We start from the raw sequence: 14,115 nt of genomic DNA on the forward strand, positions 1-14,115 counted from the left end.
CCATTGTGTATCCTCGTGTTCCAGTGGTATTCCAGTGTGGATCCTGGGATTTCAGTATGGACACTAGGATTCCAGGGTGAATACTGGGATTCCAGTGTGAGTGACGAGTGCCGATCCTAGGATGTCAGTATGCATTCTGACAATCCAGTGTAGATTCTTTGAATCTAGTGTGGATTCGGGGATTCCAGTTTGGATCTTAGGGTTCAAGTGTGAATCCTGGTGTTACAGTATGGATCCTGGAATTCCAATATGGATTCTAAGATTGTAGTGTTGATCGTGGAATTCTAGTGTGAATCCTCGGATTTCAGTGTGAGTCCTAGTATTCCAGTATGGATCCTGGTATTTCAGGGTGGATTCTGGGATTCCAATGTGGGTTCTGAGACACCAGTGTGGAACTTCGTTTCAGTGGGAATCCTGGTATTATAATGTGGACCCTGAGATTTCTGTATTGATCCTGTGAATCCAGTGTGTATGCTGGGATTCCAGTTCAAAACCTGGGTTTCCAGTATAGATTATGATATTTCAGTGTGAATCCTAGCTTGTCAGTGTGGATCTAAGAATTCCAGTGTGAATACTGAGATTTCAGTGTGGATCTTAGAACTTCTGTATCGAGCCTATGAAGACAGTGTGGATTCTGGAATTTCGGTGTTTCCCAGTGTGGATTCTAGGGCACCAGTGTGGATCGTGGTGTTCCAGTGTGGATTTTAAGTTTGCAGTATAGATCATGAAATGCCAGTGTAGATCCTGGGATTCCAGTATGGATCCTGGGGTTCTAGAGTGGATCCTAGTAGGATTCCATCACCGATCCTGGGTGTCAAGTGTGGGTCATGGGATTTCAGTGTGGATATTGGGATTCCACTGTGGATCCCGGGAATCCATTGTACATCATGGGACTCCAGTGTAGATCCTGGGGCGCTTGAGTAGGTCCTGAGACTGCATTGTGGATCCTCAGATGCCAGCGTATATGACGGGATTCTAGGTTGGATCCTGGGATTCCAGTGTGAATCCTGGAATTCCTATGTGATTTCGGTATTTTATTGCGATTCAAGTGCAGTTTCTGGGTTTCCAGTGTGGATTCTGCTGTTTCAGGGTGGATCTTAAGATTTCTAAGTGGTTTGTGTTACTTCATTGTGGATCCTAGGCATCTAATGTGGATATTGGAATCCCAATGTTGTGGTTTGTTGTAAATATGTCAGTGTAGAAACTGGGGTCGTAGTGTATCAGTGTGTATCTTGGAATTCCAATGTAGAACCTGAAATTTCAGTAAGGATCATGGGATTTCAGTGTGGATCTTGGAATTCTTGGATCTTGTGATTTCAGTGTGGATTCTGGGATTGGAACATGAATCTTTGCTTTGCAAGGTGAATTGTGAATTGAGGTATGAACTGTCGGATTCAGTGTAGCATTGAGCATGGGTCCTGGATTTCCGGTGTGGAGGATACTAGTGGAGATTTAAAATTTCCTTGGATTCCGGTGTTGATCCTGGGATTACAGGATAGATGCTGGATTTCTAGTGTGGATATTGAAATTCCAGTGTAAATCCTGGGATTCCAGTTGGAATTCTGGGATTCCAGTGTGAATGCTGGTAATCTAGTAAGAATTTTGGAATTCCAGTTTGAAAGATTAAATGAAAATCTTAGGATTCCTGTGAGGATCCTGCGCTTTCAGTGACAATACTGTGCAAATCCTCTGAGAGTTATGTTAAATTACTGTGGAAATGTTATGTAAATACTACGAAAATAGTGAACAAATTGTTTGAAAATACATTGGGAATCCTGGAATTCTCGTGAATGTCCTGTGGAAATCATCTGGAAATTCTGAGAGGATCCTCTTCTGAGAATCTAGAAAAAAACTAAGACTTACATTACATTTTTTTCCTGATACTTTTCCATTATAACGTGCTTGAAATCCCTTGGTTTGATTCCTCAAAATTTGGGTTTAATTTTTTTAGATTCAACTGGAGTGTCAAAAACTCTATCAAAAATTTCGTCCGCAATTCAGTCAAGAATTCCTTAATGTTTTTGATTATCGTGCTCGATGTTCTGGTAGCTGATCTTCTTCTATAGACTTGGTCGCTATTAAAATGCAAGTCTCTAAAAAGTCCATTGTTATTATATTGTCTTTAAAGTCTTTTTTACTTTTTCTGTTCATGCTTGCAACTCTGTTCCAAAATACCAGATTTCTCAGTTGTTCTTACAGTCATATTTATAAAAAATCCCGTCAAAAGAGTTGTTTCAACGCAATACCGTAGTTGAGCCCAATAACCCAAATTTGGCTAATTTTCCAAGGCCTCCATTAGGTACTTTGCCTTTGAAGCTATAAGAAAAATTTACTTAAATTTGGTTTGATTCAACGCATAATTGAGTTCATTCAACCCAAGCTTGAGAATAATGCATTTACCCAAATTTGGCTTAATGGGCCAAACTACTCTCATTAGGTAGGTGCAGCTCTCTCTATTTTGACAACATTGGTGGGGAAGAGAGAGAATACCGAGAGATTTTGGGTTGAGAGAATAATCGATATACCTAATTTTGGGTAAAGTCGACCCAAAAATTAGGTAAATTGTTCAAAAAAATCATCCAGAGATTCCTGGAAATATATCAAATACTCTTCCAGAAATTCCTCAATAAATTCGAAGAGAAATTTTCCAGAGGAGCTTTCAGAAATTCATCTAGATATAGATATTTCTCTACCATTTCGTCCCGGTATCAAATATGAAGTTCTTTCGAACATTTTTCCAGTAATTTCTCAAGTAAAATGTCCATGGATTCTTCGTAAATTAAGTTTCCTCGAGCTAGTTCAAGTTATTCCTACAATCATTCCTTCGCCTTTGTTTCTGAGATTTCGTCTTGTTTTACATAGTGCAGGTATTCGATTTATTATTATTTTTTATATTTTTTTAACAATTCATCGATAATATCTCCCAAGACTTCTTCAAGAGTCTCAGAGTTTTCTTAGAGATACTTGCAGGAACTCAACAGAAATTTTTACAGAATCTCATTGAAAGCTTTATTTGCTAATTAACGAGCAAATTGAGAATACAAGATAAATCTTGCATGCAGTTCTTCATCGGATGGCATCCTTCGAATCAATCAAAAGTACATCTTGAATGGATTGATGTAATTACTTTTTATATTTCGTTTGAATTTCAACCTCATTTATAGTTATAAATTGCAAACATGATTCAACATAGAAAACTACAACCCAATCACAAATAATTCTACACGACCCTCTTCCAGCGCGACTTCGACCTTCTCCATCAAAGACCACGGCCATAACTTTAATTGCCAATTAATTTAGGAAATCGTTTGCCTATCAGCGAAAACATGCGAGGCCCGCAATCTGATCCCCGCAATCGGAGGGACTGATTGAGGGGAAGATTTTGTCAGATTTACAACTCAATTCCGAGAGACTTATTGTTTTCCGGGCAAATACAAATAGCTAAGACGACGGCCCCCGACTGGAAGACTGGAAGCTGCTCACGGACACACGGTCTCGACGTCGACACTCCAGGGTAGCCCCAGCCAGCGCTGTGGCAACCGACGACAACGACGACAGTGGTGTGGGGTACGGCTATCATGACCATGGTTGTGCTACTTTTCCCCGAACGCCGATTGCCCGAATGTCAGTTCTCTGAATATGTGTTTGGAAATATGTGTATAGTCAAGAATGACCAATATCTCCTTCTATTGATTGCTAATTGTTCTTTCTAGTTAATTCCTGATTTCATTTTCTTCAAAAGAGATTCATATCATTTATATGAGAATTATTAATTTTAGGTGATGATAAAACTTACTGAATTCAGTCTGTTATGCCGATAATCTGGGAAACAGTTCATTCGGGAGAACGCTTTTTGAGAAATAAAAATCCTTCGGGAAAATACTTTCAGGGAAATTGTTTTCGGGGAAATGTTGGCCAATCCATTCCACCCAAAAGTCTCGTCTCGTTGCGCTGGGTTTCAAGCCCAGGATGGAGTGCGGGGATCGATTGTTCCCCCGATTCCTCTTTTCTGGGCTCTGAGATGTTTTGAACTGAATCGTTGCTAATGGAAACAAACGACAGTGCTTCCAGCGGTGAGTTCAATCATTTATATTTATAAAACGGTTTGATTTTTTTTTTCTGCGTTCCCTTGGAGCTGCAGTGGTGGCACAGTTTTCAATGCCACCGAGTTGCAGTCTATTTTTCAACGGTTCGGTAGATACCTACATCCCACCTACGCTATAGGGGGAGATTGATCCTGTGAATGTGCAATAGGGTGAGATTTATTTTCCGAAGTTCTCAAAACCAAACTTCACTTTGGCATGGGGGGTTTTTCTCGACCGAATTGTCTGAAACTTTGCAACAAGAAGCACTTCAATACGACGCATATTGTGTCAAAATGTAAGCTCAGTAGCTTCCAAAAAACCCCACTGCCGAAGTGAAACAAAAGTGCCAAGAATAGGATCCGGCACCCTATTTTTCAATTTTTCGTCACGCTCACATAAAGACACAACCGATTCCAAAACTTGTCGTAAGCTTTAATGATAATTTAATTGTTTTTAAACAGTGGTTAAATATCAGTTAACAAAAACTACACAAAAACTTGCTTTTTCCAAAGAGAAATACCATATTTTTTATTTTTTTCTCACGCTAACATTAAAACAAACATTAATTTAAAACAAAAATTTTGTTGGACATTGTAAAAAATATATGCTATTTTAAACTTTAAGTTAAAATAAAATGCTTTACAAGTTCAGTTTAAGGTAAAGGTGAATCGAAGCCACAAATCTAGAGAACCAGCAGGCCATTTAAATTGAAAACTTGATCGATTGGTCACCCACAGTTTTTTTTTCACCTCAAACGCTATCTGGTTCTTTAAATTTGTGCTCTCAAAGATTCGAGGTATAGCTTCGATTCATCTTTACATTAATCACTCTACAGAGAGCTTTATTTTTTCACCACAACAAACGTATACACATCGCGAGATCTTTTTTGTTTCTCTATATTTTTGAACCGTTTTTTCACTAGTTCTCAAAACCATTCCTCTAATTTGAAAATCAGTGTCGACATTGACCATCTGCCATCTGGTTTTGAAGATATTCCTATATTCCTTGGGGGACCAATACTGCTCATATTATTTTCTGGCCGCCATTTTGTTTTTAATCAATTTGATAAAATAATGAATCGTGGGCTTTATGATGTCAGGTAATTAGGTAGCTTCTCTGAAAAAAAATATACCGTCAAGCCACCATTCATCGTGCATTTAAGAAAAATCTGCACTTCAAAAAATTATATAATTTTTCCAAATCATTCAAAGCGAACTAGAATACCACTACGAAGCGTGAAATTATACCATAATTTAGGGAAAAATCTAAAATTAGTGATGTATAACAAAAAAATACTCAAAAATATGTTTACAAATGTCATGATAAGGTCGCCTCCTACCGTTCTATGTCACTATTTACCGTGCACGTTGGTGCACCATTTACCGTGCGTATAGATTTCGTCATGATTTACCTTCGTATATTGAAAAAACTTTGTTGGTGGAGCAACTATGTTGCTAGTAGTGTGCGCACTCATTTTTAAGGGTATTCAGATCTTATTTTATAATAAAAACCACAGAAAGTTGAAAAAGTAACTAAATCATTATTTTTCCATTAAAATCGTTATAGGAGGTTTGACTGTATTGTCCAAACCATTTCATATTCGCTCAAACACTGAATGTAAAGAAGTTAAATCACGACATAATAATAAATCCAATATTACCCAATAATTTCGAGCCTTTTACACTAATGCACGGTAATAGGAACCATACATATTAAAAAGGGTCCATTCACCGTGCATTTGTGTTTCAACTGAAACACAATAAAAAAATATAATTTGCATAAAGTATCATGGTTCATAAGATAAAATACATCTTACTTAAAACTTGTTGAAATTGTGAAAAATTTGATAGTCTAACGTTAAAATGAAAAAAGTGAATTTTTGGCGTTTCTACTAAGAGTGTTAAAATATCCCATTATATAACAGAATTCACATGATTTTGACTACATAAACTAGATTTTACAAAATGCTTTGTGACGAGAACAACTTCATTCCATCAGTGTTATCTCATTTTGCTTACAAAAGAATAGTTTGTAAAAATTGTATGAATATTTTGTTGGAATTTGTATATGTGTACGGTGAATGGAGGCCGCACGGTGACTGGTGACTTAACGGTAATATGTTTTTTTTTTAAGATTTCAAGATCTTTTTCGGCTGGAATGGTACCTGAAACATAAATGCTCAATGCACCAATTTGTTTCGTTTTTCTCACAATAGACTCTCATCAAAGTATTGCTTCGAAATACGAAAAGCCGAACATAAGAAAAAATCTGCAGCCTGAGATATTTACATAGGTTATGGCTACGCGTTTGTCCCCCAAGAAAATGCATAATATCTCCGGATTCAGATGTAGGTATAATGATAAAAATCGACACAGATTTTAAAAACAGAAGAGCCTTTTGAAAGTTTGTGAAAAATGGTGCACAAATATTAAAAAAACAAAAAAACTTGTTGCTATTTGAACATTTTGTGGTGAAAATATGATGCTGTTAGTAAAGAGGTTAGTGGTTAAAACGCATTTTCGAGGAAAAAAACTAAAATTTCGATAACAAATTAATTTTTATTTAAAAAAACAAATGTTCAATGTAGTTTTTGTTAAAAAATTAAGTCAAAACAATATTTTAACTTCATATTTTTTCATACTGTTTGGAAATATTCTAATAATCTTCAAATATATGCACAAATTGTTTATAATAGTTTAAATATTCATGAAGTATATATAGCCGAACAATTTTTTTATGGAATAAGAAAAAGTTCAAAGAAAACCTTTTTTACGTAAAACTAGTTTAATTTTAAACAAATTTTATGTTCTACAAACTTTTCTAGAATTTCAAAAAGAATGGTGATAAGACTTGAAATTTGTTGAAAAATAACAAAGTTATGTAAATTCCACTGAAGGTCATATTGTATAACTTGAAAATTCTCTTCAAGAAGTGTCTCAATCTTAATATTATGGCTCAAACTTTGAGCTTTCCCTTTTTATGTGATTTGCATTCAGAAAAGCAGAAGAACTTTCAAAATATAAATCGCACCCTAATGTGCAAGTTGCAGAAGAAAAAGGATGTGTCCTAAAGAGTTGAATGGGGGATTCGCGCGGATCAGTTGAATTGAATATTTATTACAATGTTGAATGAAACATTTTTTCCAATGCTTCTGGGGACGAATGAATGCGCTTGAGAGTTTTATTAGAAGTCGGGGAGCGATTTCAGCCAATCGGCGCGACGGTATACCAATCACCAATATCTACACAAACACTCAATTAATTAACGCAAAGTGAACCATATTGGATAGCAGGGACCAATTTTCGATTGGTTGGCGTTGATTTAGGGATATACGTAATTGAAAACAAATGATGCATAGAACTGTGTTGGTTGTGAACGACAATTGAAAATTAAATATTGATGACTTGTAAACTTCGTAGACGGCATAAAAAGAGTAGAGCCATTAGTCCTCGTGGTTCACTACAGTAGCGTAGCTGGCCAAGCTGGCTGATTCGTTGTTGCGTCGTCGGATAGGTTTTGTTCTCGGTTTAGCGCGTGTTTTCGTCAACGGAGAACTTCTTTTTTCCTTGTTCACGCGCGTCTTGCTGGGGAGGCATTTGGGAAAGCCCAAGCAAGACTGCTTGTTTTCGGGACGTCAAGAAGTTTTTCAGTTCGCACTGTGTGAGTGCGAAGAGATATTTGTGTTCAGTCGAGGATGGATTACCAACTGGTGAGTTCGTTTCATGCTTATGATAACACATTTTTTCTTGAAAGCGTAACTTTTATGTAATATTAAAACAAACTTTGTATGGTTATTGACATTATTAAAAATATCTTTTAAATTGTTCGACATTGTGAATGTTGACCTTTTTTTTTTAAATCTTCTACCATCTCGAGACAAAAATGGACAATAATACTCATATTTAATTTTCAAACAAACTATATATGGTTCGTCACTACAAGTGTCGGCATTATTCCTGTTTCATATTATTTTAAATAAATACATGTAATTCTCAGTTTTCGCTATTAATAAAAACTTATTTTGAATTTTTCGACATTATTGATGTTGACGTATTTTTTTAATCTTCTACCAAAAACTTCTCGAGACAAGAATACAAAACTAGCTTTAAATATAAGTCGTATATTTCCCCCTTGTCCATGGATCGCATCACCGACCAAAGGTGACTCCCAGATCTTTTCCTCCCTCACTAATAAACACCCTTCCCGTGGTGATTGTGGAGATGCAGAGGTATTCTTGGTCTCTAGAAGCAACAATCATTACACCCTAACATTCCTTCCCCATCCCAACTGACTGTAAGGACTTGGCCGGCGCCGTTATTGATCAATAATATTAGATCTGCTAAAATTGCACTTCGAGAGTAAGCGGAAACTCCCATCCCTTATTCATTCGGATCGTAGTGCAATTCTTACCAGTTCCGATCAATCACGGAGTAGCAACTATTGACATGTACAGTCAGTCTATGCTATGCTATGCTATGCTAGCAGGGCTGGTAGCGGCTAAGTATCTTCAAATATGAACTTAGAGAACTCATGCCTGACAAACGTGATCAAGAAGAGACTGATCAGGAACCACGTTTCAATGAAGATTCCTCAAAGAATCTCTCAAAGGGTCTTTCTACAAGTTACTGTAAGTTTCCCAAAAAAAGAAGGTCTCAAAAAATTTATTAAGGATTTTTCTAAGTAAATATTCCATAATCCTTGAAAAATAAACCCGGTGGATATTTCTAAACTTAATCCTAAAGATATCACTCATTCTGGTAAAATAGATGATAAATTCCTACAAGAAAGAAGCCTTTTAAAGATCTCCGCATTTCGTCCGGACTCTTGAAAATGTCTTGGATTAGTCTCCCGAAAAACTGATAAAGTAATTATTGGAAAACTGAAATGAAGGAATTACAGAAATAACTGCTAATAAATGCATTGTGTAGTCTTTAACCTTAAGTGAACGTTTAAATTGAAAAATTCATAAAAAAAATATTTCCAAAAAATATTTAAGAAATGTTTGAAAGGACTCAAAATTTCTGGAGAAATGTATGAGCAATCTCCAGTTGAATTTATAGTCAAATTTCTGTAAGAATACTCAACAGATTTTGTGGAATAATCCCTGGTAGTATTTATGGAACAATTCCTGTGACAATCTGTGGGATAATTCCTGAATGAGGGGTTCTAAAATGACACATAGTTATACTAAAAATAATAACATGAGAGCTTTTCGATGAATTTTTGTTTGGTTTCTCGAAAAATTTTCTACACTTTTTTTCTAACCCTAGATTAACACCTCTACCGGCAGCTTCATTTTTTACCGCAATAAAAATATTCAAACTCTAATAACTTGTTTGTTTTTCGATATTTTTGCACCATTTTTCGACAAGTTCTCAAAAAAACTCTTCTAGTTTGAGAATCTATGTCGATATCTGTCATTGGTGACATGGTTTTAAAGATATCCCGATGTTCCTTGGGAGACCGACATTCTCCATATAAAATGTCTTTGGCGGCCAATATAGAACAAGTCAATTTATCAAAGTAATAACTTGCTGTTGCAGTGATATGCTGTATTTTTGAAAATTTTAATTTTAATTGAAAAATTTAATTTAAATTTAGTCAGCGTGGTACCAGACACATGAATGCTCATTACTCAAAGACGGCTGCATCAAATTATTTATTTATTTTCACAACATACTCCCATTGATGTATTGTTCCGAAGAGTGAATATCCGAATATGATATAAACTCTGTAGCCTGAGATATTTTCGTGGGTTATAGCTACGCGTCGGTCCCCCAAGGAATTTCGGAATTCAGTTGACCAATGAACAATATTGACACAGATTCTAAAACTGAAAGGGTTTTTTGAAAACTTGTGAAATAATGGTGCAAAAATATCGAAAAAACAAAAAAGTGATCGAGGTTTGAATATTTTTATTGCGGTAGAATGTGAAGCTGGCGGTAGAGGGGTTAAACCTATGTACAATTTCTCGGAAGGATGACTGAAGCAATATTTCTCTAGTTATAGCTCTAAAACGGTAATCACTGAAGAAATCGGTAGAATTGAAAAAGCCTTTCTTGGAAATTTTATAATAATTTCTGGGGGAGTTAGCGGAGTAATCCTGTATTCCCTGTAGAAAATATTGAAGAAATTTGAGAAATTTGAAGCTTGAGAAATTATACAAAGATTTTCAAACTGAATTCCTGAGAGAATCACTTGAGGAATCTCTAGAATAAGTTCTGGAGGGATCTCTAGAGAAGTTTTTGTATGTATTGTTGAAGAAAGCTCTACAATTCCTGAAGCTTTTCCATGATGAAACTTTAAACCTTTAGAATGGCTCACTCCTATCACCCCGAACGCCATTACCCCGAATGCCACTACCCCGAATGCGTCACTACCCCGAAAGCCATTACTCCGAATGGCTCATTACCCCGAACGCCACTACCCCGAATGGGCCATTACCCCGAAAAGTATGAGATACACTGCCGTATCTTGTTTTGCGGGCAAAAATGTTGACCAGACTTTTATAAACGATTGAACACTCATGTATCCGTCTCTAACGTAAACTGGTAACTAATGGTGCATTGAATTAATCGTTAAAATGTTCATCATATATTTCTCTTCTATCGTATGTCAGCTAAATATTTGGTTGGCAACTATCTTCTTCTTTTTCTTACTGGGACAGTGCCTGTTTGTCAGCTCAGTGGGCACTTTCGTAGTTTAAGGGATCATTCACAAATTTAATAACGCCAAAACTTGCCATTTTTGAAACCTATCAACCCTATCTCAGGGATGTCAAAAATCTTTGTTTGCGGATGACACAGGCCTCTCCGCCAAAGGTCGAAGCCTGCGTGTCATTTGTAGTCGATTGCAAAAAAGTTTGGATATTCTTTCTTCATACTTGCAAAAATGGAAGATTTCTCCTAATGCTTCCAAAACTCAACTAATAATATTCCCATATAAACCAAAAGCTCTTTATTTGAAACCTTCAAGTAGACATGTTGTCACGATGAGAGGGATTCCAATAAATTGGTCAGATGAAGTTAAGTATCTAGGGCTCATGCTTGATAAGAATTTAACTTTCAAAAGTCACATTGAGGGCATTCAAGCCAAATGTAATAAATATGTAAAATGTCTTTATCCCCTTATTAACAGAAAATCAAAACTTTGTCTTAAGAACAAGCTTTTGATATTCAAACAAATTTTCAGGCCAGCCATGTTGTATGCTGTACCAATATGGACTAGCTGTTGTAATACCAGGAAGAAAGCTCTGCAGAGAATTCAAAATAAAATTTTGAAAATGATTGTGAGGCTTCCTCCCTGGTATAGTACCAATGAGTTACATAGAATATCCAATGTTGAAACATTGGAACAAATGTCAAATAAAATAATAAATAATTTCAGGCAAAAATCGTTACAATCTTCTATTGCCACGATTAATGCGTTATATGTTTAGGTTAAGTTAGGTTAAGTATATTTAAAGCGTATTTTTTTTTCTCTTATAAGCAGGTGAAATCAACTCACCTGTAAAAAATCTGAACTGCTACGGCAAATGAAATGTTATATGTTGTTAACAAAATGTTAATAAAATCTTAAATTTGTTTTACCAAATTAGGATGGTAGTGTTGTCTAATAACACAGAACACCTAGATATAAGAAATGAATGTAATGTTTGGAATGATACTAATAAAGAAATTCAAAAAAAAACCTATCAACCCTCTCGTAACACTTTTTGTATGAGGTGTAACATTTTGAGAAAAACAACCCACAACATTTTTGACCCTCCAGCGTTATGAATTTTTTGAATGGGCTTTCAATAAAACAATCCTTTTATTGACTGAGAGCTTTCCTTGTCAATTTACCATTCTTGTACATATGCCTCTATGCACAGGGATGTAAAGGAAATTTTCAATACAATAAGATTCATCACCGGATTAATTCAAACCCTCAAGATAGGTTTGCTGAACAGCTGCGTACTCTCCGGTATTTGAACTTTTTGATGGCGTTCATATTTCAATTTTGTTTTTAACAAAGATTTTCCTTTCTTATGAATATAGATTGTGCTATAGCATTACGTTGTTACAGTGATTATTCGCGTCATAGCTGCAAGCATTTCACCACAAATTTGCCCTTCTTTCTTAAATAGACTCATTCTACTACTTAAAACCAAGATGGCGTCAAAATCCAAGATGACCGCCAGATTTTATGACTCAAAATAATACCCCTTTTCTTCACTCGACTCGAATAAAACACCAACGATTGAAAATTTGTTTCTTTGTTGTACAAAGAATAATGTTTGCATTGATTGCACTCGCCATATACGTCAAAATCGTGGAACATAATTTAGAAAATCGTTCATTTCATAGGGTAAATACCATTGCTCACCTAGTTTTTGTAGCCTATCTAACGCAATTTTTCTTCAGCTTTCTCATGGTGATCTCAGAATTCAAAACGAGCGGTGCGCTAATGGTGAAAAATCGATTTTTCTAACAAAATTCAAGATGGCGGCCAAATTCAACATGGCCGCCAAAATTTTTTTTAACTTCAAATGAATGCTATATCCTTCCTCTATACGATGCCACTTAGTTTGCTATGTGTACCAAGGGAAATATAAGACATATTATGTGTAGAAATACCCAAGATTTATCGAAAAATGGGCTTTTTCGCAAACTGTTTAGCTAGCTGGCGTATGAGGTGTCCACCAATTTTAGAAAACCGAAAGAACCACCCTTAAGTTTTATCGAAAATTAGCGATCAGTGACATAAAATTGGAATCCTAACGATGGGTGCCGATGGCGGCCTGGTTTCAGCGAGAATTGCTCCTATAAAAAAAAACGAAATACAATCTTTTAGAAGATCTTAATGCTAGAAGACCTGCATAGAAAAAACTGAGTGAAAGTAGTGGGTAGCAGCGTCCAAAAGGAGGCTACAATACATCCTAATTTTGTGCATATTATAGCTTTCCCTTGCATAATACATTCACCCTTCTTTTTAAAATAGGCTGTTCTTCAGAGAATTTCAGTGTGGCTAAGTGAATCTCATCAAAATTAGAGGACAAATCCAAACAAAACTTATTTAAAATTTATTTGCTGAAAATCTAGCTCTTCTTTATCTTCTTGTATTTGAAAAATATGAGGATCAAACATGTCGCGCGTCGGTCAAGTGAAGTGAAAAAGTGCCGCAATCGGTTAGTTCTGTTTGATCCTTCGACCTTGACGCTTGCTCCTGCGGGAGCGGGTGACTAGGGCAGGAACAAACATGTCGCGCGTCGATCGAGTAGTGAAATGAAATAGCGCCGCGGATCGTTAGTAGTGTTTGATCTATTGATCGAGTCGCTTGCTTTTGCGTGGGCGAGTGATGAACACTGGTTCGGGGTACAATGCGTTTATCGAATTATATCGCGAATCCGATTAGGCGTGATTATATCATGGATCGCATCACCAACCATTGGTGACTCCCAGATCTTTACCTTATCCCACTAACCCAATATCCTTTCCATGATAACTGTGGTGATGCAGAGGTATACTCGGTCTCTAGTAACAACGGTTGTCTAACTAACATTCCTTCCCTTCTCCGATGACCGTAAGGACGTGGCCGGCGCCGTGATTGACTTTTAAAATTTGAGCTCTCGATTTGTGCACATTGAAGAATGGTAAGCTAATCCCAAGCCCCATTCATAAATTCCCTGTGCAACTTCGATTGTTCTGGTAAATCACGGAGTAGCAACTACGAATTGTACGGTCATCTATGCTCATGCTCATGCTCTTGTATTTGAAAAATACATTGTTGAGCCAAACTTGTTTAGTTCTCATACGGAATGGTACACTTATCTCCCCAACTTCTAATTATAACTAGTCTCAAAATGTTATGCATTCGGGGTAATGGCGTTCGGACTAGTGACCCATTCGGGGTAATGACCCATTCGGCGTAATGGCATTCGGGGTAGTAGCGTTCGGAGTAGTGTCATAGAGTCCTTTAGAATAGTCGCGTAGTAATCTTTGGAGTACAAACATTTATTTTGAAAGGCTTAGAGACCGGCTTGACTTAG

General features: G+C 36.4%; 1 protein-coding gene across 5 annotated transcripts in view; it reads left to right on the forward strand.

Annotated features, from left to right (window-relative positions):
• Window positions 1–14,115, forward strand: part of LOC5579480 (cAMP-dependent protein kinase type II regulatory subunit) — a 351,461-nt gene that overhangs the window by 151,007 nt on the left and 186,339 nt on the right. The gene's annotated exons all lie outside the window — the stretch shown is intronic.

Source organism: Aedes aegypti, chromosome 2 (assembly GCF_002204515.2).
Source record: "Aedes aegypti strain LVP_AGWG chromosome 2, AaegL5.0 Primary Assembly, whole genome shotgun sequence".
Lineage (NCBI taxonomy): Eukaryota > Metazoa > Arthropoda > Insecta > Diptera > Culicidae > Aedes > Aedes aegypti.